The 25,634-nt window shown below is 40.0% G+C and overlaps 1 protein-coding gene across 3 annotated transcripts in view; it reads right to left on the bottom strand.

Moving 5' to 3' along the window:
* Window positions 1-25,634, bottom strand: part of TNS3 (tensin 3) — a 352,619-nt gene that overhangs the window by 291,738 nt on the left and 35,247 nt on the right. The window lies entirely within an intron of this gene.

Genomic DNA, 25,634 nt, shown 5'->3' with positions numbered 1-25,634 from the left:
CCAACTGACTGGGCAAATTCCAAAAATACTTCACTACAATTAGGAAAGCTTTCCTTCTATTCATTACTACACGGCATTTAAGAAATAATATTTAACCCCTTGACAGCCATATAGGTATACCTTAAGTAAGCCCCACGCAGTCTCCCCAAACTGTCTCTCACAATACCGGCTAACGTGCTCTGGAAAAATCCTTGCTGCATCAGAAAGGCTTCTGGCAGATATTATTAATTACAGTTTTCAGTTTCTATTTTTACTTGTGTCTTTGGCGCCTTTACCAAAGTGTAACTTCCTAGAAAATTCTTTCTTTGCAGATTTATTTTGGTGTGTTTATACAGAAATTTTGATCCCATACATTTGATCAAAAATGGGTTGCTTCATTAGCAAGGCAATAAGCACAAGAGGTTTTTTGGAAGTCTCATACTGTTTTTAATACAGTCTCATTAATTGATCCCACCCTATATGTAATAATCTACATCCTTACACATTGGAGAAGACCTCTGTGTTAGACCAAATGCTCGTCTCTCTCACCAACAGAAGTTGGTCCAATAAAAGATATTACCTCACCCACCTTGTCTTTCTGATATCCTGGAACCAACATGGCTACAACTCAACAAACATATATGATAGATGTCCTTTACAGCCAAATTTACAAAAATAGGCACTGAAGCTCTGCGTGCACATTCATCCTCGTTGCATGTGCAAACGATTGCTGGCTTGTTTTAAGATTAAGCTAAAGTGTCGTTATGACATACCATGGCTCATAGTCAATATAAAACAATCATTCCTAAATAAGGGCTTACAGAGTATTAAGAGGTATTAGCTATTACTCTGCTCTTTATCAGCTCTTGCCTGTGTTCAACTGTCCCATATCTTTGGTCAGAAATTATGAGTCTTTTAAATGGCAATGGGTCAGATCCTGCTCATTTTTCTTACGTGAGATGTCCCACTGAGTACACTGCAACTATTTATGTGAACAAGGCTTTGACTCTTGGAACCTATCTTCTTCAGTAATTCTGATCTTATGTGAGCAAGATACCTTACGCATTTTTCACGGACAATTTCCCCTTAGCAGGACTATTCCTTTTGTAAACATTACCCTATAATTTACTCCTGTCTTTCTATTTCATGTTATTTATTGTAGCCATAGTTTATACTATATCTGGATGCCTTTAAAAACTAATTTTACAGTCAGCATCTTGCCATATAATCTATGCAAGGTTTACTTGTCATCTAACCTAATGTTATAATTTTCTACACTCTCAACCTGTTTAAATCCAACAATTTACTTTTTCTAAGAGAAGGTAAATGCCATACATATGTCATCTCAGGAGGATGTGTATTTGGTTTTGCATTATAAGAATCATATATTTACATCTGTTGTAAATTTGTTCTCACAAACCCCACTTTAGTAGATACAGGTGGTTATGGCCCATATTTTGACAGTCAATGGGATTTAGGCTCCTAAATGCCTATGCCACTTTTGAAAATGAGACTTAGGAGCCTAACTCACTTAGGATGCTGCTATGTTGAACCCAGCAATGCCTAAATACCTTAACAAATCTGTGGAACATGTATGAGAAAACAGGCATTTTTGCAGACACAAGTTGAAAGGGAGCAGCTGATAACCTAGCCCTCTAATAGAGTTTTATTGTTATTGTTTTTAATAATTGCTTCATATGAATCTTCAGCAGCCCAAGCATCACTGAAAGGGAAATGTTGGGACCCAAGTCCTTTTACCTGTAAAGAATGCAATAAAGCCTACACGTGTCCTTTAAAAAACCCACAAAAGCTGAAAATATACAGTTGTATTTCAGCTTCATATCAATTGGTAACTGTTTTATAGAATAGTTAAGCAAGGTATGTATGACTTCTCTTAGCCCATTGGACTTTCTTCAGCTGTCAACATCTACCGTGTGAGTACAGAGCAGCAATTGCCAAGTCCCACAGAACATACTAATGCAAGTTAACTAAATAACAATTATCCCTTGTAACTCATTAAATCAGTGGTTCCCAACATTTTATAATGATGCCAAGCCATCTATGGGGAATGACCCAGCATCTCCAGGTTGAAAAGCACGAACCTCTAGTACTTGGGTAAAGGAACCAGGTCCAATATTCAGAAGCAATAGCTGACTCATAAACCTCTATCAGAGGTTCATCCACTAGAGGGTGACAAACAGCCACACTGTGGTAGCATGGGTTAAACATCTGTAGTGAGTCTCTCTCTTAAAATGGCTTGGAGGATGGATGTTTCCTTGTGCCCATGTGCACCACACCCTGGCAGAGCAGCCACCATTATCTTCTTTTTCTTCTGAAATAAAGTCAATGCTCTACAGAAATCAGTTCATCCCACCCACAGATGTATAACGTGAAGTGCAAATCTGGTAGCCATATTGAACCAGCAACTCTCCACACCTGCTTTTAGTAGAGGGGGAAGGGAACAATGCCGTATCTGAGTAAAACTACAGGGGGTGTTGAGATAGCTAGAATGAAATTATTCATGCTGGAATATGGCCAGGATACTTGGCCTAGCACAGCAATGCTCATTAAAAGTTCTAAGGGACTTTTAATACCCAAGGAGATAGTTGCAACATTCAAAACAAAAGCCCATCAACTACCACAGCTGAAATTTATAAGCAACACAGAAAGTATTTGACTGAGACCACAGTAAAAGAAAACTTACTCATTTTAAAAACTGAGGTACTTTAATTTCTTCCTGATAACCTGTTCTGGAATCAGTTAGGGTAACAGAAATGTGGAGTGCCAGTCATTAAATTCTGCTGTTTAACATCTTCAGCATCAAATGTCCATAGTTTAACATACAGTAAATAAACAGGCTTACCAATTTTCCATTGTGGCATGTTGTACATGAACATAATTTCGAGATATAGAAAATAATGCACACAGCTAAGCCTTTCTGAAGGAAGCACTAAGAAAAAATATCAATCAAAATCTGCAGTACCTGAGAGCTACTAACATGCCTGTATGATACAAATTCTGAAGCACAATACTGTGGTAAATTCCAAAGCCAAGAAATTCCAGCATTCAAGGAGCTCTACCTGTTTCATCGGATAATTTTAGTGAATTCTGGTTCAAACACCTGCTTGACACACAACCCGTTTGGAGGAAGAGGAATATAATATGCTTGTCATCCACAAATTTCAAAACCCTTAAAAGACCAGATGAAGAAATTGAGACACAGGTGGGTTTAAGCTAAATATTTCAAAGGTAAGTACCTAAAGTTAGGCACCTAAATAAAATGACTGATTCTCAAAGATGCTGAGCATTCAGTGACTTCAAAGCATCTCACAGGAACTGGGGGAGGTTTAGATTGGATATTAGGAAAAACTTTTTCACTAAGAGGGTGGTGAAACACTGGAATGCGTTACCTAGAATCTCCTTCCTTAGAGGTTTTTAAGGTCAGGCTTGACAAAGCCCTGGCTGGGATGATTTAACTGGGAATTGGTCCTGCTTCGAGCAGGGGGTTGGACTAGATGACCTTCTGGGGTCCCTTCCAACCCTGATATTCTATGATTCTATGATTCTATGAACCCATGCAATCTCACATCATTTTTCAATGCAATATGTATTCTCATTATTATTTGTACTGCAAAAAAAAAAAAAAGAAAGAAAGAAAGAAAACCACTCCACAGTTGAGACTTGCACTGAGTTTAAAACCAAGCTAAATAACACAAGATATAAATCATTTTATTTTCTGTGCATATAATTCATTGAAAAAACACCTGTCCGAATGTACTCAAAGCTATCAAAATGTTACTATTATATAGAATACTGCACCAGTTTCAGTTGGGAGCTAGAGGGGAGGGGCTTACTGCAGAATCGATGTCCCACATACCACAGAACACATAGCACCCTGAATGCAATGAACATCTTTCAATGGCCATTTTATAGTGAACCCATGGACAGACCAGGAATTCTGCTGCTCTTTCTCTGACAGCATTTTCCTCTCTGCTTTGGAACTCAAGCTCAGCAGACAGAGAAATGCCTTCCTGCAGGCAAGAATGAACAATCTCTCCCAATTACATAGCCATGTGTGGGCTATGAGCAATTTTCCAAACATAAAAGGCAAAAGGGAATTTGCTATCCATATATTAACAAGTTAAAACATGCCACCTGCAGATGGAAGGGATCAAAGTGTCTATTTGAGTCACCTCAAAATTAATCCCCTCCAGGAATGTTTTTCTCTCACTGTGTTTCCCCCACCCTCAAGAGCAGAAAGCCAAGCTCAAAGAATGTGCCCAGCTTTTTTGTACAAATATGATATTCCCTAATACACCACACCCTCTTCTTTCTGTAAAAGAATATGTTTTTTCTCCCGCACAGTCCCCAAACACACAATGCAGCAGAGGGCTGATTTCATACTTATTGTCTATCAGCCACGATGCCATGTTTTGTCAGAAAAAGATTCATTGCAGGTTTCTGTTGGGAATGGTGTTTCCATGATAGGAAGGCTTTCTTCATCACAGGACAGATCACTCTCTGGTTGCAACGTGAACATTCTTCCAGAATTCAGAGAAGACGGATGAGTAAAATGTTTTGCAACCTCTGGAACACAAAATGCAAAAAGTGGAACCCTTTTTACAGATGTCAATAAAATGGGTGAATTTGATGAGGGCAAAAACGTAAGGGGTAAAAAGAAAAAATAGCCAGCCAGTATGATGTGTAGACTTAATATCTATGTTCAGTGAGAAATTTACTCCTGGGCAGAAAAGACCAGCTTAAAACTTATACACCATTTAGGCCCTATGTTGAGGGTTTAAGCAGAACCTGAATGTTGCATAAGCCTTGCACTGCTTTCTCTGCAAATGGAGTGGACTAATATAGTGGTAATTATGATTTGGAGGGTGGGTTGAAAGATGTATCTGTTCTTTTAAGCCATGGACCAAACACAACATTCTTCAAAAATAGGCGTAGGCAAGTTTTTGCTGTTCCCACAAACTGCCCAATTCTCCTTGCACTGAAGTCAACATCAAAACTCCCATTGACCTCAGCGGAAGCAGGAACAAACCCATAATATACATTTAGTAGCTGGCGACAACAGGGCCAGATCTAGATGTTGTGACTCCAGGACTAGGGTTGCCAGCCCTCCTGCATTGTCCTGGAGTCTCCAGGAATTAAAGATTAATCTTTAATTAAAGATTATGTCATGCGATGAAACCTCCAGGAATACGTCCAGCCAAAACTATCCTATCCAGGATAGAAAACTTTTTCGGTGCTCCCTCCCCACCCAAAAGGTACAAGCAAATAAACAAAAACACCAAGATTTGGTGCCCCCAAATGTTGGCACTAGGGGCAGCCACTGTGATAACACACCATGAAGGCCAGTGACGAGCCAGCAGCAGCATCCCTTCTACATTTCAGTGTCAGCATGCTACTGAGAGTCTGAGAACTGAGAAGGAGAAAAATGTCTTCCGTTTACAATCTTTACTACTACTAACAATAATCTGTATGAAAGAAGTGTCCAGAGATCAAACTAAGATTGGGACCCCAATTGGTCTGCACTGTACAAACTAAAATACAAGGTTTTTTTTTTAAAATGAATTTATCCTTATCCAAAATATATTTCCGCTTTCAAAAATTTTTATATTCAACAACTGGCTTATTTTTGAGTGAAAATAGGCTAATCATCACACAATTTTGATACAATTGAACTAATTTTGAAAATTTGGAAGGAACTGCAAAAAATTGCGGTTTTTGAGGTTCTCTCATTACATTTCCAGTATTTCTCCCTTCCTCCCTCCCTCCCCCATCTCTGGTAAATAAATAAAGTTCTTTAAAACAGCAGTGCTCAGGATAAACACTATTTGAATCATCAGCACTCCATTTTAGTATTGCTACGTTTGGCATCCAATTAAACAACTCTGGAGACCTTTATTTGTTCACAATACAGGTAACGCATCCATACCAGGAGTGCCAACCTCCCCCACTAAACCCTGACATAGCCTTTTGCTTATGTTTGTGCATTTGATACGATAACGCCATCAAGAGCAGCAGTTAGAGCCTATTTTCATAGTGCTTTTGGCAAGAGGGACAAAAGTTTATTAGGAACTGGATGAAGGCCATGAACTTCTTTCATATAGGCCACTGAAGAGCTATCAGATGGTAATGACTTGGCTTATACGTCCATTTCAGAGTCCTAAGTATGTTCCATAATTCAGAACTATTCATAAACACCAGAGTTAGATCGAAACGTTAAAATAAGAAGCACACAAGATCTAAACCATCTGAATGTTGTAAAAAAAAGGAACAGTTTACAGTGGATTCTGTTTATTAGCAGCCCCTCGGCTCGGATACCAGCAAAAAGCTGCTGTTATCTGGCAGTTGCTAATAGGAGGAAGGCAGGTTCGAGAAGCGGCAGACAGGGAAGGAAGTGCTGAGACGTGCCTTCCCTGGCTGCAGCCTTGCAAATCTGCCTGCAGGGAGGATGCAGCCTGGATGCCAGGGCTTTCCACTGGGAGCAGGGGCGCTGGGGGCTCACAATAACCTCTCCAAGCATTAGGGCTCAGCACATCCCAGTGCTTCCTTTCCTGTAGCCCACCACAGCTTCCCCTCCCATCTCGCCACCCCTTACCTCCTGTGCAGTCCCTGCACACAGGCCAGTTTGCAGGGCTGCAGCCCCAGAAGGAAGCACTGGGATGGGCTGACCACCAGCTGCAGGGAGGGGCTGCACTTGGTCATAAACCAAGACAGGTCCCAGCACTTTCTTCCCTGGGTGCAGCTACACAAACCTGCCTTCACGGGGTGCTCAGCACCCCTCACCATTTTCTTCTAGGGCTGCAGCCTTTCAAACCTGCCTTCAGGTAGAACCTTTCTTCCAAAAATTGTTGCTAATAACCGGCATGCTGTTACCACTATCCAAATCCCATTATGATTAAAAAATCAATGGGACAGGATTGGTTCCCAGATAAATGTTACCATTCCCCAGAAGTTGTTAATATCTGGGTTGCTATTCAGCGGAAGCTGCTGCACTTGTTCCAAATAAGAAGGAATGACTCACAAGAACAGCCTGTGTTACTATCCAAATATCATATTTTATTATATTTGTTGTTCCTTATTTGTATTCAAGAAAATCATGACCCCCAGTTCAGCAACACCTATGTCATTAACCGTAAAATGTCATCATCAGCCAAATATTCTTATTCTCATTGATTAGCACTTTATTCTTAGAGTAGCCTCACTAACAAAGACCCAAATAAACAGCTTGTTACAAACAGTTCTCTCTAAACATAGGAATAAGCCAATTACTTGCAAAACTTTAAAACAAGTAAGAAAAGCTTGCTTCCCTTCAGGGAAGATGGGGTTTCACATAAAATAAAATGCTTGTAAAAAGATATGTCATTCATATTTGCCAGCTCTTAATCTCCAAGAAACACAAACACAGCAGTACAGGCAGTCATCATGATGTTCTACGATCCCAAAGGGCCTCAACAGCTACGTTCGCCTGGAATTTTATATTGAAGCTCTCATACAGGTTGAAAGTATTACAAAAAAGTTCTCGCGCCTTCTTTCACTCGGATTTCATAGAACTTCTATGTTGTTTTTGGCAATTAGTATTTTCACTTTTCCTCTCCTATTTTTTTTCAGTGAACACCTTTTCTCCTGCTGCAAGCTGTTCAAACATAGTTAAAGCAACCTGGAAACTCTGCACCTTTAGGCCACTAAAGTGTTCTCTGAGGGTTCAGAGAATTCATTCAAGTGAGTGAGGGAGTTTTCCCACTTTACTCCATCCCCATAGCAGTATGGAAGAACTGCCACACGGAGGAAGAAAATTTTGGACATGCAACATATCAACTAGAGGTAGGTATCTAGAGGTATCAACATCTGAATATCTGAACTTTAGGATGTATGAAAGCTGGATTCAAATTCTGTAACTAGGGTAATAAAAAAAATTCACAATATTAAGGAACAAATGTTTCAGTCTTTCATTACTTTTGCCCTGAGAATTGTCAGCGCTACTTACAGTACAAAGGAAAACTACGATTTGCTTAGCACATGCCCTTCATTTCTCCCACCGCTGAACTACAAGGAAGCAAGACATTCTATCTGCTTAAACAGTATCATTTCTTTCGAAAAGTTCTTCCCTCTGCAGCTGTACAGGTCAACACACCAGCAAGTCATCAGGGATTTGCTTCAAACAACTGTAATGGTACCCACATGAATGAGCCAAAGACAAAGAAAGTGAGTTCAACGGCTGAAGAATAAACCTACTATACTCTAAATGCTAATCAGGCAGAGCCCTCCTGTGCAAATAATTGAGAAAAGTACCTGTAACTGAAGAAGTTATGAGACAACTAAGGAAAATAAATATATTCCAGGGTGTATAGAAATATAATGAAATATTACAACATATAATAATAAAATAATTTGCAAAACTGTGTTGCTCTCATCTGAATTTCTGAAATAATTTTACAAAGGTGGATATTACTGGAGGAGATACTGAGGCATGGAGAACCTAAATGTTTTGCTCGCAGTTACATACAGAATCAGTAGGAAGGAAATCTAGTTCTCTTGACTTTCAGGCCTGTGCTCTGAGCACTACTCAACACTGCCTCAAACATCGGATTAAAAATATGCTTTACAACAGTTTCTTTTAAAAATCTACTACAATCCTTTAAAAGAAAGTATGGTCATTAAGAGCATACACTCTACATAGGTTCTGCTAGCTCAGTTTAACCAAGGTGTCTAACAAGCAGGATAATTACACTTTGTGAATTCCAGCATCAGTGGGAATACAGAGTTTCATTAGAAGTGTATGCTTCAAGTGTAACATAGATCCCCTGAATGTTTATATGAAATGTCATGATTCCCCAGGAAAGCACGAACCATTCAAAGTCAACAATCATAAATGCCTTCTATTATCTGATATTTCCTTCTGGTAATGTGTTTCTTTAGCTTCATATCACTTACTATTCCAAACCATTATCTGAAACTTAAACCTGAACAGACATCTCAGCCATTCTTATTCGGAACCAATGCTCAGTACTTACAGTCTCCAGAGGTCATTACTGGACATAAAAACTCTGGTCTTTTAGATGGTAAGATTTAGTGCAGGGACTGCCATTTACTACATTTGTACTGCACAATGGGGCCAAGACCTAGCTAACACCTCTAGACAATACTGCAATATCCATGTTTGATAATAATATGAAATACATAATTTATTCAACATATTTCACATTTTTGGAGGAAATGATTCGTCACAGGGTTCCTTAAGAGCTGGCAAATAGTACAGCAGAGGCATGTGTTTAGTCGCAGATGACTACGCTGACAGCATGAGCAGCAGTGCGGGGCAGAGGCTTGGCATGAGGATAAGGTGTTTGAAGCCTGATGCAGGATGAAGGAAATGGAGGGATTCAAGCAGCAGGATTCACAGGGATGACTTGCTGGTCTCAAACCTGAAAGGAAGGGGTCCTCCGAAGCCCCTCTCCAGCTTCTGGGAAACTGTGTGAATTCTGCAAAAAGAACAGGAGGACTTGTGGCACCTTAGAGACTAACAAATTTATTTGAGCATAAGCTTTCGTGAGCTACAGCTCACTTCATAGGATGCGAATTCTGGTTTCTCTCTTTCTCTCTCACTGAATGGGAGAACGTGGCTTCTGTTCTCACCCTTCTCTCCATTTCCACTGAAGCGCTCCTCCTTTCTCTTACTTTTGTGCCTCATGTTCTCAAACGGGCAAAGGCTGCAGGAAAAGCAATCCATGTGTGACCCCAATCTGCCCTCTCTGCAGGGCTGCAGTTGTGCCAAAGCCCTGGATAAATCGGGTGGGTGGAATGAAGCGTTTAAAACATTCAGCTTATCAGAGGACTTATATGGTTTTCATACACATACAGTGATAATGAAGCAGGTCAGCAAGGATGGCACTGAAGAGGCACGGGTGTAATAACCAAAACAGAAGCAAAACTAAATGATCTCATATGGAAAACTGCAGCAGATACCAGGCGTGCATCAATGCTAAAATACTGGTGCGTGGTCTTAAGTTCAGGGAAGAGGGTAACTGAGTTGTGGAAAAGCTATCTGCAGGACAGGTAAGCCAGATACAAGTAAAAGTTAATATATATTACACAAACTATCATCAAATAATTTACAGAGGCAGGATATTTTCAGACCATAAATGGTTGATAATCATGCCTGCTCACACCACCAAGAAAAATAATTAATCTACAAGACTCAAAACTCCAGCATCCAAACTTTTTCCAAATGCAGTTATCATAATAGGAATATCTTTAAACAAGGAAGTTTGCCCTTGCTCTCTTACCCTCATCAGTAAGTAGAAAAAAACATACACTATGGGCTGTTTGTGACCTCATTTACACTAGTTTTGCACCAGTATAACCCTATTTGCCTTCAGCAGAATTATTCCTGATTCACAGAAATAAGGCACCCTCAGCACATTTAGGTTTTTCCTCTTTCTGCGTGTTCCCAAGATGCCAAACATGCTCGTACACTCGGAATTCTGCTCTCCGCTCCTCAGAGAGCTTGTTACAAAAAGCAGGGTATTCATTTTAAAAGGTTCTTCCCCAAGAAAATGAAATAGTACATCACACCCTTGCAGAACTGTAGGATAAAGACACATCAGAAAATGTGGCCCCTTATGAGTTTCAAGCGGCCTGGGGGGGAAAAAACAACCAAAATCACGGTTACCAATCTTTCCCATCAATAATCTACTGTGCTGTAAACCCCTGCTTAATCTAGCAACACTGAAACTCAATTGATAGCCTCCCTCATTTTATGCTATCCTCATCAAATATTTACCCAGAAATCCTCTTATCCACTTCTGGCCATAGCCTTTCTCCAGTCTTCTGATTCTTTTCCAAACTCAGTTCATCTGCTATTCTACACGGCTTCTTTAGCCTTTATTGCTGCCTCACATCTCCCATGTTCTCTCTCCAGCCTCCCAAAACTTTCCCAACCTCAATCTGCTTGTAGATCTGAAGCTACTCTTGACGCATAATGTGCTATAGATCCCACCATCTCTCTAGCCTTCAATGGTTTTCCCAGCCTCAGCCTGGTTTCTGGCATGTTCATGTCCTCTCCAGTCTTCTGAGGCTTTTGCACGACAGCAGGATTGAGAATCTGGGCCTATATTTCAGCCTATAAAGGGAGCACGCTTCACAGCACTCTACCCAACTCCAGCATATGAAATGACAAAAATTCAACAGTGCCTGAAGGTATTGCATTCTCACATAGGGAGGCAATGCTATCACTCCACAAGGACCACATTACATTTGGGAATTCCGGGACCCTAATAAGGCATCAGCTCACCTGTTCAGCCTCTGCCTCCACTGGGGGGAAAATACTTTTTAAAATGGCCGTAAAGCTTATAAATGTGCTTGAAGCTCCTGTGACTTGCAAACTCCAGAGAAATAATTTGTCAGTTGCAGGGAAAGTTGGGGGAGAGGGTGAGGGGGCCGAGGTTTTGGATAATTGTAAGAAAATGGCCACAGGGGACTTATACGAGTTTCCCATGGAATTAACGAGCTTGATCTCGTCACACACACAATTCAACTGGGCTCCCAGAAGGCCTTTCAAAATCTCCCACAAGCCACTGCTTCAAGGAGCACTGATAGGAACTGCAAGATAAGGCAGTCTGATAAAGGTGCAAGTGTAATTATGTTCTACAGTGTAAGTAACGGTGTGGGCAAAACTGTGACCAAAAGAAACAGGATGACTAGAATGGGCACACTGCACTGTTTGAGCCTCCACAACCGCGATCCTACCAGTTCAATTCTTTCATATAAATACCGCCTCGGACTCATGATATTTCTGTGGTACAGTCTGTACCCTTCCACCTCTAAAAATCAGCCTTTATTAATACCATTAACGTTCAGAAAGGCTGAAAGTTACATTTCTATCACAAATGTGTTTGTCAAAGGCTTGGAGAGCTCAGTATTCAAACTATTCCCTTGTTTCCCACTGAAAAGCATTTTGAACTGCCTGTGCCATTTAATCAAGAAAGACTAAGCTAAATCTGAGAGTCAGGTCAATGAGTCTACTCATGCAAGTAAACACGGTCACACAATCAGGCTTCAGGTAGATAACATATACACAAAGGAGTGAAAGAAAGGTTGCACAACAATTTTTTGTAATAGTTATGGTACAGACAGGAGAGAGAAAAAGACATAACACAAAAGAGGGATCTTAGTTTCCGTAGAAATATTATAGAAGACAGGAGGGCCTTCGGAATAAAGTGAAACAGCTGGATACAAGGCTGGAGTGATGCCACTGGATTATCTGCTGAAAAGGAACACCTGCAGCCTGATAACAAATACAGAATAGAGAGCTTTCTAAAATGAACATCATAGTGTTTCTTAAAGTCAGACATTTCTTTCAACAGGCATAGCATGCCCAGAGGGTGTGGGTGATCTGCCAATATTTGCTCACCTGTTTTATTTATGGATGGAGGCGGCATGTGTAGATAATAAATAGGTGTGTAATCGACACCTGAAGGACATGGCATCACCTTTCTAGGGATCACAGTCAAAAAGCAACAACAGCTCAGCGAGATCAGCAAAGTTTACATGCTTCTAATTTTAGAAGTGAGTATTTATTCAGAGTTTTTCTTGAGTAAGAAAGAACTGAGGAGACCAGGGCCTTAAAAAAAAGAAATCTAATTAAATGAGACACACATAGCTACTCAACCTTTCCAATCTCAGTGCTTTGATTTAGTTATACTAATCTAAGTCTACTACTTGAAAGTATGTCAGTCTATTACTTAAGACCTAAGAGCTTGATCTTGCAGTTCTTACTCAGCCAAGACTTCCACTGGAGTCAATGAGAGATTGGCCCAAGTAAGGATTGCAGAATCAGGCCAGAAGTCACCAGCACTTTCGTTTCTCAGATCACATTAAAGTCACATGATCAGGAAAATGAAAACAATTCCAAAGCCTCGGGACTTATGACAATTCACAGAATTACCAGCAGGAGAGAACATGCACATAAGTGGCCCTAAAATACTATGAAATATTTACATTTAAAATAGTAGCTGCAGGTAGCTCACGTTAAAAGGGAACATTTTTGGAGTCTTTTTCAAGCATGATTTTAATCTTCCATCAATGAATCAACAAACATAACGGTGGAGCTAGCCAGGTCACACTTCCTATCCACAGAATCTGGATTTGTGTTTACGTATTAAAATGAGGTAACATCTCATTCTTCAAACCCAGAAGGAACAGTCTGTTACTGAAGTTTAGGCAGAAGCTGTTCTAGGATGGCCTTGTGTTATGTGATACTGTAGAGCAACATACTCACCACCAGGCCAAAAAAGCCAACAATTTGAAACAAATTCCATTGGTATTGCAGAGGTCCTGGAGAGGTTGAGATGTAACAGTTAAGTTAAAAATAATGTGTTTGTTTGGGAGGGGGAATTGTGTTCCCGATGGTGGTGGGTGTTCAGTACCCACACTATTTGAGACACGGTTTGGGCTCTCATTAGCTATTCAGCATCTTAACTATTAAGTAAATGTCCTGTAACAAGCTGCTGCTATCCCCTTATTCTTTATTTAAGGGTGTGAAACATACAAGTAACCTGTACACACACAGCTGATTCATGTAATCTTGTGTTTCCCTCAAACAGCCTCTGCTACCGGGGTGAAATTCACATCCAGGTACAAGCATAAGGCCTATGCCCCGGGCTTCTTAACTCCCACTTATGCTCTATTTTGAGAATTTAAATTGCTGCATAAGCCTGTGTTGTCCATCTGTATCAGGGTGAATTTAACCATGTTATTATACACAGCTTTGCACTTTATAATCTAGTTTTTAAACTCTTGGGGGTGGGGACTGTTTCTTGCTTTGGGCTAGACTGTGGCTTTTAAGTTCAGCCTAGTATATGGACAGTGCAGGGCTGCACAACCCTAAAAAAGGCAAGTGAAGAGTTAGTGCCTCTAGTAGGCCCAATCCCTCTTGACACTCTGCTCCATCCGTTGTACCACCACCTTCTACCCTCCTGCCCCCTTTCAGCCACGGGGTAGCAAAGCACAGCATCTGTTACTGCATATCACCCTTAGGCAAGCATGTATAGGAAGCATCTCTTCCAGTGCTCCATGGCCAAGCAAGGGCTGCAAACAGTCTAGCTCTTTATGTCTGTACAGCACCCAGCACAGTGAGAAAGTATTCATTATTTTTATTAGTATTATGATAGCATCCTCCAGAGGCCTTAGCTAGATTGGGTCCCCATTACGCAGAGTTCTGTACAAACACACAGCAGGAGAGACTCTCTTCCTGGAAGATCTTATGATCTAGTTTCAAACGAGATGCAACAAGCGGAAAATAAAAACAATGGAGGGAACAAGGGAGGGAAAATGAGGGTAGCCGTAACCGGGACATGTGTTCACAAAGACGAGCTGTGGCACAATTAGTAAATTTCCCGTTGATCTTTATATTATGTATAAATTGCAATATAAATAAATAGTAACATTAGTGTTTGTAATCCTTCTTGGCCATCTGCTTAGCCAGTGATTTTTTCCACTTGCTAAACATAATAGTTTCATATTATTAAAAATACTTCAGGTCAAAAACTATCAATAAAGTCCTGTACTCAAGTAATAAATCTGAGCATTTTAAGGCATCTGGAAATTTTCAAGCAGTGGGCAGATAAGTGGAATTTTCACAATTTTCCACAACCAAGTGTGTTTGCTGTATATTTATAACATAACCCCCCCCATTTTGTTTTTAAATATATTACTCTAAATTACCCCTTTTCTGTAAATAAATATGGGCCCAATTCAGCACAATACTTAAGCACTTATGTAACTTTAAGCATAAACAGTTCCCAGTTCAGCAGGATTACTTGCATGCATGCACGCTTAAGAGCGCCTTACTGGATTAGGTCCATAATTAGTCTTTACATCAAGACGGGATATTTTTCTAAAAGATATGCTATAGAAGTTATGGGCTTATATAGAAATTACTGGGTGATTTTCAATGGCCCATATCATGAAGGAGGTCAGAAAAGGTGATCATGATACTGCCTCCAAGCCCTAGAATCTATGAAAGTACTGACTGTAGACCAACTTCTAAGTCTGGTGTCCATCTGTAGGCAACAAAATCAAATTGCTGTTATCTTTTAATGAGGTTTTGCAACTGATGAATAAGAAATCCCATAAACCATGTAAACCTCACCTTTTTGGACCACAACAGAGAACAACATGCAGCTGCAGAGTTTTACTGTTGTAGTAAGGAAGACTTTCCATCTTTCAAAATAGCATTTCTATTTAAAATATTGCACTGTAATTAGTGTGGTATTTACTGAAATGACTATAATGATACTCATTTAATTTAAACAGAGTTTTACCTACAGAGGTAATTTTTCCGCCCTATTTAAACAAAAATATTTTATCATGATAATAGTGTTGGAGATTGCAAACCTAACTAAATTTGAATGAGATGTTCCCTGGACTAATCACTAGAGCACAAGGAGCCACAACTTCCAGATTTTATGCTTGGATTTGATTGCCAGTGACCTGCTGTGTGATCTTTTACAAGGATCTTAATCGCTGTGTACCCCTTCTGTAAAATGGAGCACCAATACTTTTTACCAAAATTATTTAATACCCTCAATTTAAAGGTTCTATAGACATATTTATTATTATTACTATTGATGTTCCATCTGTCTAATACATTTCATCTGAAGTAATGACAAATTATATTTCAGGCTACATTTTTATGGACTCACCCAACAGCCCTTACTTAGGTAAAATTTCCAATTGACTCAACAGGAGTTGAATAGAGACTAAGTTTGGACCCAGCAGTCACTTTGGCCCAGATCTTCAAAGTCGAGTTAGGGAGTTAGTTGCCTAAATACTTTTGAAGATCTTGGCCTTTGCCCACAGCTGAAATGGCAGCCACTTCTGGGGTGGAATTTGGCTGGTTTTTCAGTTGTTGTTTTGTTTTTTACACTACTGCACAGAGCAATACTGTGCAACAGTTTAGGACAGGAAGAGGATACCACCATACCCAACAGAAACTGCAGGGGATGTCTTGGTGCAGAGAACATAATTACCCAAATTGGAATCTGGCCAGAACATTATTTTTTAACTTTTTAATGTATTTTATTATATTTGGCTGGGATGGAGTAGGGTGGAAAGATGCAGGGGAGAGGAAAACCAAGCAATTTTAGCTTCCCAAACAATATACTTGCAAATATCGCTCTTCTTGAATCTGTGGGTTCTATCTTATGTGTACAGCCAACAAAATTTTAGTGCATCAAACATACAGGCTTAAATATTCTGGGGGTAAGTGTGTCAGATGGAAATTTAACACATAGTTTAAGGCTTTTCATGTACAAGAAAAGAGCAGCAAGAGCTAAATGCTCAATTATATCAATAGTCCAACACGTGATTTACAGACTGAACTCTTTATCCAAATTAAAACCACACTCTCGAAACACAATCAAACCTTTAACATTAAAATAAAACCAAATGACCCTCTAGGCATGTTTTTATGAAAGTCCCACTCCCTCCGTTTTCATTATGCAAGATCCATTCAACCAGCGTGGCAAAGAACATACCCTCAATCATACACCTTCTTTTGGTTTCCTCAGCATGGGTTAGTGGGCACCACACCCATCTTTGTCTGCTAGTATCTCAATGCAGCAATGATGGATTAAACAGCAAGGCAGAGCCCTGGAGTAAGTACCCTGAATGTGATCCCACTGCAATGCTCTACTCTCCAAACAATACTGGTTTCTCTTTCGCTCCCTCCCAAGACCGCAGAGAAATACATTCCTAAATGGATTAAACTTCCGCTTTCTGCTGCCCCCAAGCTAACAGAGTGTCCATGTAACTTAAAGAACTAGAAAGACAAACACTCAACCTTAATAGCATCCTCCCTTCCTCTGTCTCTGATGCTACTTAATTCCTCAGATCTTTTCCAGTGGAGGTGGACTGGAAACAGGCTGCGTCAACACACCTGTCTATTAGATTATCACTGCAAATCAATCTGTCACCTCAAGCCTCAAGCAATTCATTACCTTAGTCCTGTTATCACATAGGTCTGTACCCTATGGGTAATCAGATAGCAGCAGGGTCAGAAAAGAATGGTGAAGACACGGTCCCTGTGAGGAAAGGCAATGCTAATTTCATATCAACAAGAGATCACTACAGTAGACCCTGCAGGGTATGGAAATTCTGTTTTACTATATTAAGAACAGAGAAGCAAGCCTCTACCACTAACCCCAGAGTCCTGAGTGTTCCAGTCCAGCTATGGTCATATTTTTAAACTATGCACAAAATTAGCAACCTTGAGAGCATAATTACATTGTGAAATACATAAACAAAGGAGATGGATTGGCAAGCAGGAAAAAATGCACTTTAGACATATAAATCCATTACCATGTCACTTATTATCATTTTAGACTCGCCTAATCTGCCATAAAGATAATCTGAGCCATATTTAGCCTCTGTCATAAATATAAAGGGAAGGGTAACCACCTTTCTGTCTACAGTGCTATAAAATCCATCCTGGCCAGAGGCAACAGCCTGTTACCTGTAAAGGGTTAAGAAGCTCAGGTATCCTGGCTGGCACTTGACCCAAAGGACCAATAAGGGAACAAGATACTTTCAAATCTTCGGGGAGGAAAGGCTTTTGTTTCTGCTCTTCGTTTACGTGTTTGTTCTCTCTTGGGACTGAGAGGGGGCAGACAAAAATCCATCTTCTCCAACCCATCCTAATCCAAGTCTCCAATATTGCAACCAGTATAGGTAAGCCAGGCAAAGCAGATTAGTTATCTTTTGTTTTATGTGAATTTTCCCTGTGTTAAGAGGGAGGTTTATTCCTCTTTTCTGTGATTTTAAGGTTTCCCACAGAGGGGGATCCTCTGTGTTTTGAATTTGAATACCCTGTAAAGTATTTTCCATCCTGATTTTACAGAGATGATTCTTTTACCTTTTCTTTAATTAAAATTCTTTTTTTAAGAACCTGAAAGATTTTTCATTGTTTCTCAAGATCCAAGGGATTGCGTCTGTGTTCACCTGTACAAATTGGTGAGGATTATTATCAAGCCTTCCCCAAGAAAGGGGGTGTAGGGGTTGGGGGGATATTTTGGGGAAACACATCTCCAAGTGGGCTCTTTCCCTGTTCTTTGTTTAAAATGCTTGGTGGTGGCAGCGTACTGTTCAATGATAAGGCAAAATTTATGCCTTGGGGAAGTTTTTAACCTAAGCTGGTAAGAATAAGCTTAGGAGGTCTTTCATGCAGGTCCCCACATCTGTACCCTAGAGTTCAGAGAGTGGGGAAGGAACCCTGACAGCCTCCTTCACCAAGCATAACACATTGTGTTTATCCTGGAAGTCCACACTCTGGAGAGACTACAAGATTTATTTTAAAGGCCAAAATGGATACAAATAAAGTACACACCTAGTGTGTTCCTGTGGAATGGTAAAGGGAGCAGGGCATGAGGTCCTTCATCCCCAGCTGTGAACAATCATCCTCCATGCTGCCTTTTTGCAACTCTTTTCACTCTTTTAGCAAAGAGCAGGCCTCACTTAGGGAAGGCTGCTGGCCAAAGCTTTCTTTAAAAGCCTTGACATGGCCAAGATACAGTGCTTGCTTTCTTCAATAAAATAGTTTACTGTTAAACACCTGCATTTACTTAAAAACAAATCCTAATCCATGGGCACAACAGGCTGTATGAAGGCAATTTCTGAGGAGGATAAACTGACCCTCAATAGGCAACAGAATAGGGACTGTGGTCACCATGTGCCCTTCCCTCCACAGGCCCTTTGGGCCAGTGGATAACACACACTCCAGAGTGATATGAGCAGGGCACAACTTCATTTGTATAGGCTCCTCTGTTCCTGCCCTCCCTCCCCGGCTGCCAAGCAGGCCTTATTCATTAATTCAGGCCAATTGGCCACAGTGCCATTTAGGCCTGATGTTCCCAAACAGAAAGGAGTGGGATCATAGTGCCATCTAAGAATCTCAAAGCACTTCATAAATGTTAATTAATTCTCACAGCAGCCCTGTGAGATAGGTAAGTATTATCATACTCACTTAACAGGTGAGTTTCACAGAAATGGTAAGAGAGCCCTGCCCCAGGTTACCCAATGAGTCAGTGTGAGAATTAGGGACAGAAACTAGTGGCCAGGAATTCCAGTCAACTGCTGTAACAATTTAGGTATACTTCAAGCTCTTTGGGGGGAAAAAAATGTACCAAAGCTATATCTACATAAAACTTGTCCCTGGAGTACATCACCCTCTTCACAACATCAGAACAGGGCAAACTGGTGTTCTCCAAAATAGCAATACTGAAACTGTGTCAGTCCTGATTCCAAATAACAATACCAAACTTTCTGTAGATTTGCAAAGCTGAAGTGTCAATTGCTTCATCCTCTCACCTGCAATCACCTTTAAGACAGGATCTACTCCAAGAATCTCCAGTAGAGATGGAACAATCAATAAAATCAAGATCTGTCTCCATCTGTCCACCTAACATCAGAGTGCATGGACTAAATGTTTTGGTTCAGGCCCATCCCTCTTTTCAAGGCTGTAAAAGGGGATGAAGGGATTCTTCAAGCCCACAATTGACTGACTTCTTGATTCTGCAATTGTTACTCGGGCAAAACTCCCACTGAAGTCAACAGCAGTTTTGACTGAGTAAGAAATGGAGTACTGAGCCCTGAAACAAAGCACTCCGGTCCCTGTTTTTCATTAGTTGTCCCCCGTAATCAGTTGGTCCCTGGGTCCAGTGGTCCCTCCTGCTAGGCTGGGGGAGGGGCCTTTAGCAGTGGGTGGGCTTGCGCCCACCCACTTCCCGGGTTTTCCAATAAGACCAGATCTATCTATGTAAAAGTCTTTAAAAGGACAAAATTATATGTTTCTAAATTTTTAATACATTTTTTAAGACTTTTAAAAATAATTGTAGGATTGCTCATTAATTTGGTTATTGTCACTGTTTTTGTTTTTAAAAGAGCATGTAAGCATTTATGATTCAAAACCACAAAGAAATACATTGGCAAATTCAATGATCTCAGAAGAATTCTATAATAATGAATATCTCACAACAACCCTGCGACGGGACTATTAGTAGCCCCATTTTACAAATGAGGAAACTCGAACACATAGAGATGAAGGGACTTTTGTAGATTTTTAAGACCAGGAGAGACCATTATGATTATCTAGTCTTAACTCCTGCATAATACAGAATCTCAAAGTGATACCTGCATAGCCCAACAGCTTGTGGCTGAACTAGCCCAGATCTTTCAGAGAGGCATTAAATTTTGATATAAAGCCCAAGGGTTGAAGAACTGCCTGAAATCACTCAGCAAGCTTGTAAAACAGCATTAGAAAAAGAACCCAGAACTTTGAGTTTCATCCATGTCCTAACAATACACCTCACCAAAATGATCGCAAAAATAGGTCAGATTATGAGTACCCAGTTTCTGAGTAAAAAAAAAAAAAAAAAATCCCGAAACATTTAGTTGTGAAAGATAACAGGAAATGTATGAACTGCATGTAGGTAGTTCAGATTAACTTGGAAACTGTAATGTCTGAATTGTTTGGGGCCACTATATGTTTAAATAATTGTTCTTTGTGGCATATGCATATGTATTAGGAAACTTGAATGTGCTAAAATTTAACCTGTGGGAAATCCTTGGAAATGAGATGTTGATTATTGAGCACATTTACCTAAGCAATCAAGGAGTTAATAAGCATTCCGCAAAGCATTAGCTATTAAATTTAATTAATTTCTTTTTGAAACGAACAATCCCTTTCTAGCTGTGTAATATTAAGAAACACAGTTACCAATATCCCTATATTCCATGACTCCAAATTCTGGGACTATTACTGCTCCAGTTGAAATCAGTGGCAAAAATCTCATTGGTTTCAACGGACGCAGGATGGGCCCTCTGTTAGATTGACGTATACAATAACTATGATTAATTTCCAGCAACAGCTTTGTTTTTATATAACAAACATAGACAACTGAGTATTTAGCAATATGCAGAAGTGTCCTACCAAATTTCAGATAAACACATAAAGTATGCTTCCTTATATACAGTTCCTTTACATCATAATGTTGCAAAATTCATAGCTTGTAAAACCTAAACACAGCTTTTACAAAGTAATGACCACTTCCAGGCACTCCTCAAAGTAGAAAAAAATCACGAACTGGTTAAAATGCAAAAAACAAAAATGGTACAAAATGCTGTACTTATCACCTCATCCTAGGTTTTGAAATAAAATATTTGAGTTGAGTCATGATTTCTCACAGCTCAAAACAAACTCCAGTAAACTAGAGATTCTTCCAATTCATATGACAGTGGCTTTAGAGCCAAGGCTGTCTAATGTACATTCTTGCTTAACATATATTTTGAAAGCTGTCTGTCATTTGAAATAGTTTCCAAGAGGCAGAAAAGAGATTCTGGGCCTGATCCTGTAGTCCGCATGGGCAAAGACTCCCAGTGACTTCTCTAAAGCACTGGGCAACTGATACGTTATAATTGTGTCCACACAGAACAATAGTTCAGTACAGTGTATAAAGTTTCACATAACTGTTAAACATATTGCAGACTCAGTTTTGCCTTTCAAATGTTCAAACTGTAAATGAAAGTTTTGTCACAATTTCTGAAGTCTGGGAATAATTGTTTGAAAGCTGATTTTTCTCCTTAACCAACATACACATTGAAATTAACCAATTGAAATTAACTGGGGAACAAAAATCATATTTCCCTCCATTGATATGTTGCTCTCCCCTAGAGAATACATTCTTATCCAAAATGCATACGTTCATCCTGTTAGAAGCCTGAATATGGACTGAGTCAAATCTCATTTGCCCAACCCAGCAGCATTGTTAACAATGTAGATTTAAAATATACCCTGGACCAAATTCTGCCCTTTATTACACCTGTACAATTCCACTGGCTTCACTAGGGTTGCATTCACATATATAAACCATTGAATATTTTCCATTATGTTAAAGGAAATTCCCTGCTCTTCTTATCCCACAAAACAGAACAAAACCAAACCACAAACCTTGGACTTTCACATAAAACAGCAGCCAGCATGTTTATTCCTCACACTTACTTTTTTCTCATTGCAGCGAAAACCATTTCACTAGTGGAAATGCTTCAGCAAAATCTCATCAGTAGGTGCTTCATTAAATAAAGGGGAACCTTATGCCATACACCATAACCCCCTGGCCCCAACTTCATTGAAATCCATTGTGTACTCCCCTTTCCCAGTGATCTACATGCTCAGAAAAGAGTAAAGCCTTGGCTCTTAAGAAACACTTTAAAGCAGTGGCTCTCAGCCTTTCCAGACTACTGTACCCCTTTCAGGAGTCTGATTTGTCTTGTGTACCCCCAAATCTCACCTCTCTTGAAAAAAACTTGCTTACAAAATCAGACATAAAAATGCAAAAGTGTCACAGCACACTGTTACTGAAAAATTGCTTACTTTCTTATTTTTACCATACAATTATAAAATAAATCAACTGGAGTATAAATATTGTATTTACATTTCAGTGTATAGCATATAGAGCAGTATAAACAAGTCACTGTACGAAACATTAGTTTCTACTCACTTCACTAGTGCTTTTTATGTAGCCTGTTGTAAAACTAGGCAAATATCTAGATGAGTTGATGTACCCCCTGAAAAACCTCTGCATACCCCCAGGGATACGCATACCCCTGGTTGAGAACCACTGCTTTAAAGAGTGAGAGAGCACTATTAGTCCTGATTACAATTAAATCCTTCTAGACTATGTATTTTTTTTAAATTTCCTCTCACCTCTTTACTGTGATTTAAGTTGACTCAAACATATAAAAACAGATGAAACGCCAGAGGAAAAAAATATTTAACCCTGATTTAACCTTTGGTGGTTAGAATATAAAACCCACACATACACATACACACACTCCATGCTTATGTCAATGGATTAATGACTACACTGGGAAGGGGGAGTTGAAAGGCGGGGGTGGGGGGTGGACTATCTTAATCCTCTAGAAAAGGAACTGACCCTCTCACTGCACATGTGAAAGCTGAATCCCATGACCACAAAAGATTTCCCTTCTTAAAAACATTATTCAACTGGATGAATAAATCAGCCGCATGTCTTGAGTTGACAGAGAAAGCATGAAAACTATTAGATTTCACAACACATTGTTCTACAGATCACTCTCAAAAGACTGAGATCACAACTTTACCTATAACAAGCCCAGCCATAAGTAAAGCCCTGTGCAATACCCACCTACAATGCTATCACATTAAACAGGAGTAATGTTTTCAAATCAGGAGTAGATGCATTGCTGGACTTTACCTTTCTGCACAGCTCCTAAGTATGCACGCTGCTTCCTCATCCACCAAGCACACCAGCTACAGGAAAGCAACTCGGCAAAAGGAAGAAGAAATCCAGCAGAAATAAACCCACTAACTTTAAAAAAAAATTAAAAAAAAATCTCCTACAGTCTTTCTGTGGGGAAAGAATCTCCAGATTTTCCAAAGCAAAGTTGAGAGGGAACAGGAGTTGGGGCAGAGTTCCGATAACTTTCCAGTCGTCTTTAGGAAAAGTCTGATTCTGAAAGCAGCAACGGCACAATCAGACAACCCCTCTGGCTTTGCTCTGATCGCATGGCACTTCTATCCAGCAGCTGCAGCCCCCTCTAGGAAGCTGTTACAATCTCTGGTCTCACCACCCCACCCGTAGGCCTCTTTGATTGCTTTCCCAGTACAGGGGCCACTCCAGATAACACAGGCAAACAAGCATGTCATAAATCAGACAAACTCTGAAAAGTGACGTTGTTTAGTTCTTTAAGTTATTACCTGAATCTTTCCTTGACGGCTCCTTATAAACTCTCTCCTTAACATTGTATTATCTTACATTATACACTTGGTTAGAGGACACCACACGTTAGTAAGCGCAAATTCTGTATATCCAAGGAAACCTGTGGAATGCATTATAATATTCCATAGAAGAGGAAAGGATTAAAGGCACTGTAGTTGTTCCTGGTTTCTTGTTGTGTTAGTTCTTGTTGCATTAATGTACTACTGCTACTGTTATACAAAATGGGTAATATTTTCAAAAGTGCAAATATGCCATTTTCAAAAGCACTTGAGTCATTTAGCATCCTCAGTCCCAAAGACTTCTAGTGGAATTTAGGCTTCTAAATTGCTTAGGTGCTTTTGAAATTTTACCCATAATATATATGAATTATGCACTCAGATATGTGGAAATGGGTGCTATGATGAGTGAATTGAAAACCCCAAGATAGAAGATAGATACACTATTCACTGAGACATGTCAGTGTGCTTAGTACTGGACCAACAAGGAGGGACTCCAAGAACACTGCAGTCTCATTTACATACGAACATAAAACTGGAATGGCCTCCTAGGTCAGTGAGTCCCCTGCTATAGCATCCTACAATCAGGTTCATAAATTTATTAAGCTCCATCTTAAAACTAGTTAGGTTGTTTGCCGCCACTGCTCCTGTTCAGAGGCTGTTCCAGAACTCACTCCTCTGATGGTTAGAAACTTGCTTCTAATTTCCAGCCTAAATTTATTCATGACCAGTTTAAGAACATAAAAATGGCCACACTGGGTCAGACCAAAAGTCAATTTCGCCCAGTAACCTGTCTTCTGACAGTGGCCAATGCCAGGTGCCCCAGAGGGAATGAACAGAACAGGTAATGATCAAGTGATCCATCCCCTGTTGCCCATTCCCAGCTTCCGGCAAACAGAGGCTAGGGACACCATCCCTGCCCATCCTGGCTAATAGCCATTGATGGACCTATGCTCCATGAATTTATCTAGTTCTTTTTTGAACCTTATTATACCGATTTGCTCTTTTGCCAATATTGCCCTTTAGGTTACATAGCTCTTCTCCCTCGCTAGTGTTTACCCCTCTTAAGTATTTATAGAGAGCAATTATATCCCATCTCAACCTTCGTTTTGCTAGACTAAACAAGCCAAGCTCGTTTAGTCTCCTCTCCTAAGATAGGCCCTCCCATTCCCCTGATCATTCCAGTAGTCCTTCTCTGCACCTGTTCCAGTTTGAATTCATCATTCTTGAACATGGATGACCAGAACCGTACTCAGTGTTCCAGATGTGGTCTTATCAATGTCTTGTATGATGGCATTAATACATCTTTATCTCTACTGGAAATACCTCACCTTATACACCGTAGGATTGTATTTTACAAGGGCAAAACAGCATCTGGCTTTTGTGTTGGTAAGCTGGATGGACAGGCACAAATGAGCCCCATCATGTGCAGAATCTAGACACAACCACAATTCCTGTGTTCATCTTGTTCTATCCCTTCTCTCTGCCCTTGCCGAGAGGTAAAGGAACATATTACAACCCCTTCAGTGATGTAGTAACATAGATACTCCCCTGTGCACCTCAGAGCTCTTGGAGATTGTTCGCACAGTTTCTCTTACAGCTTCTTCTGGAATGGTGCAGTTCAGTCGGACCCCACAACATGGACTGGGTCTAAGTAATACAAAAGAGCCTCAAATCAGCCAAGATGCTCTGGGAATGGGATCAATCTTTTGATCAGCAATGCACAGGTACACACACTCAGCCCCTTCAGGATGGTGCCAAGTCTAACACAGTCCTGGAAACATGATTTTGAGAGAATTTTGGCTTTCATTAAAAAACAAACAAAAACAAAAAA

Source organism: Lepidochelys kempii, chromosome 2, assembly GCF_965140265.1.
Source record: "Lepidochelys kempii isolate rLepKem1 chromosome 2, rLepKem1.hap2, whole genome shotgun sequence".
NCBI lineage: Eukaryota > Metazoa > Chordata > Testudines > Cheloniidae > Lepidochelys > Lepidochelys kempii.
The sequence above is the reverse complement of the archived record's forward strand: the minus strand, read 5'-3'. Positions and strand labels throughout refer to the sequence as shown.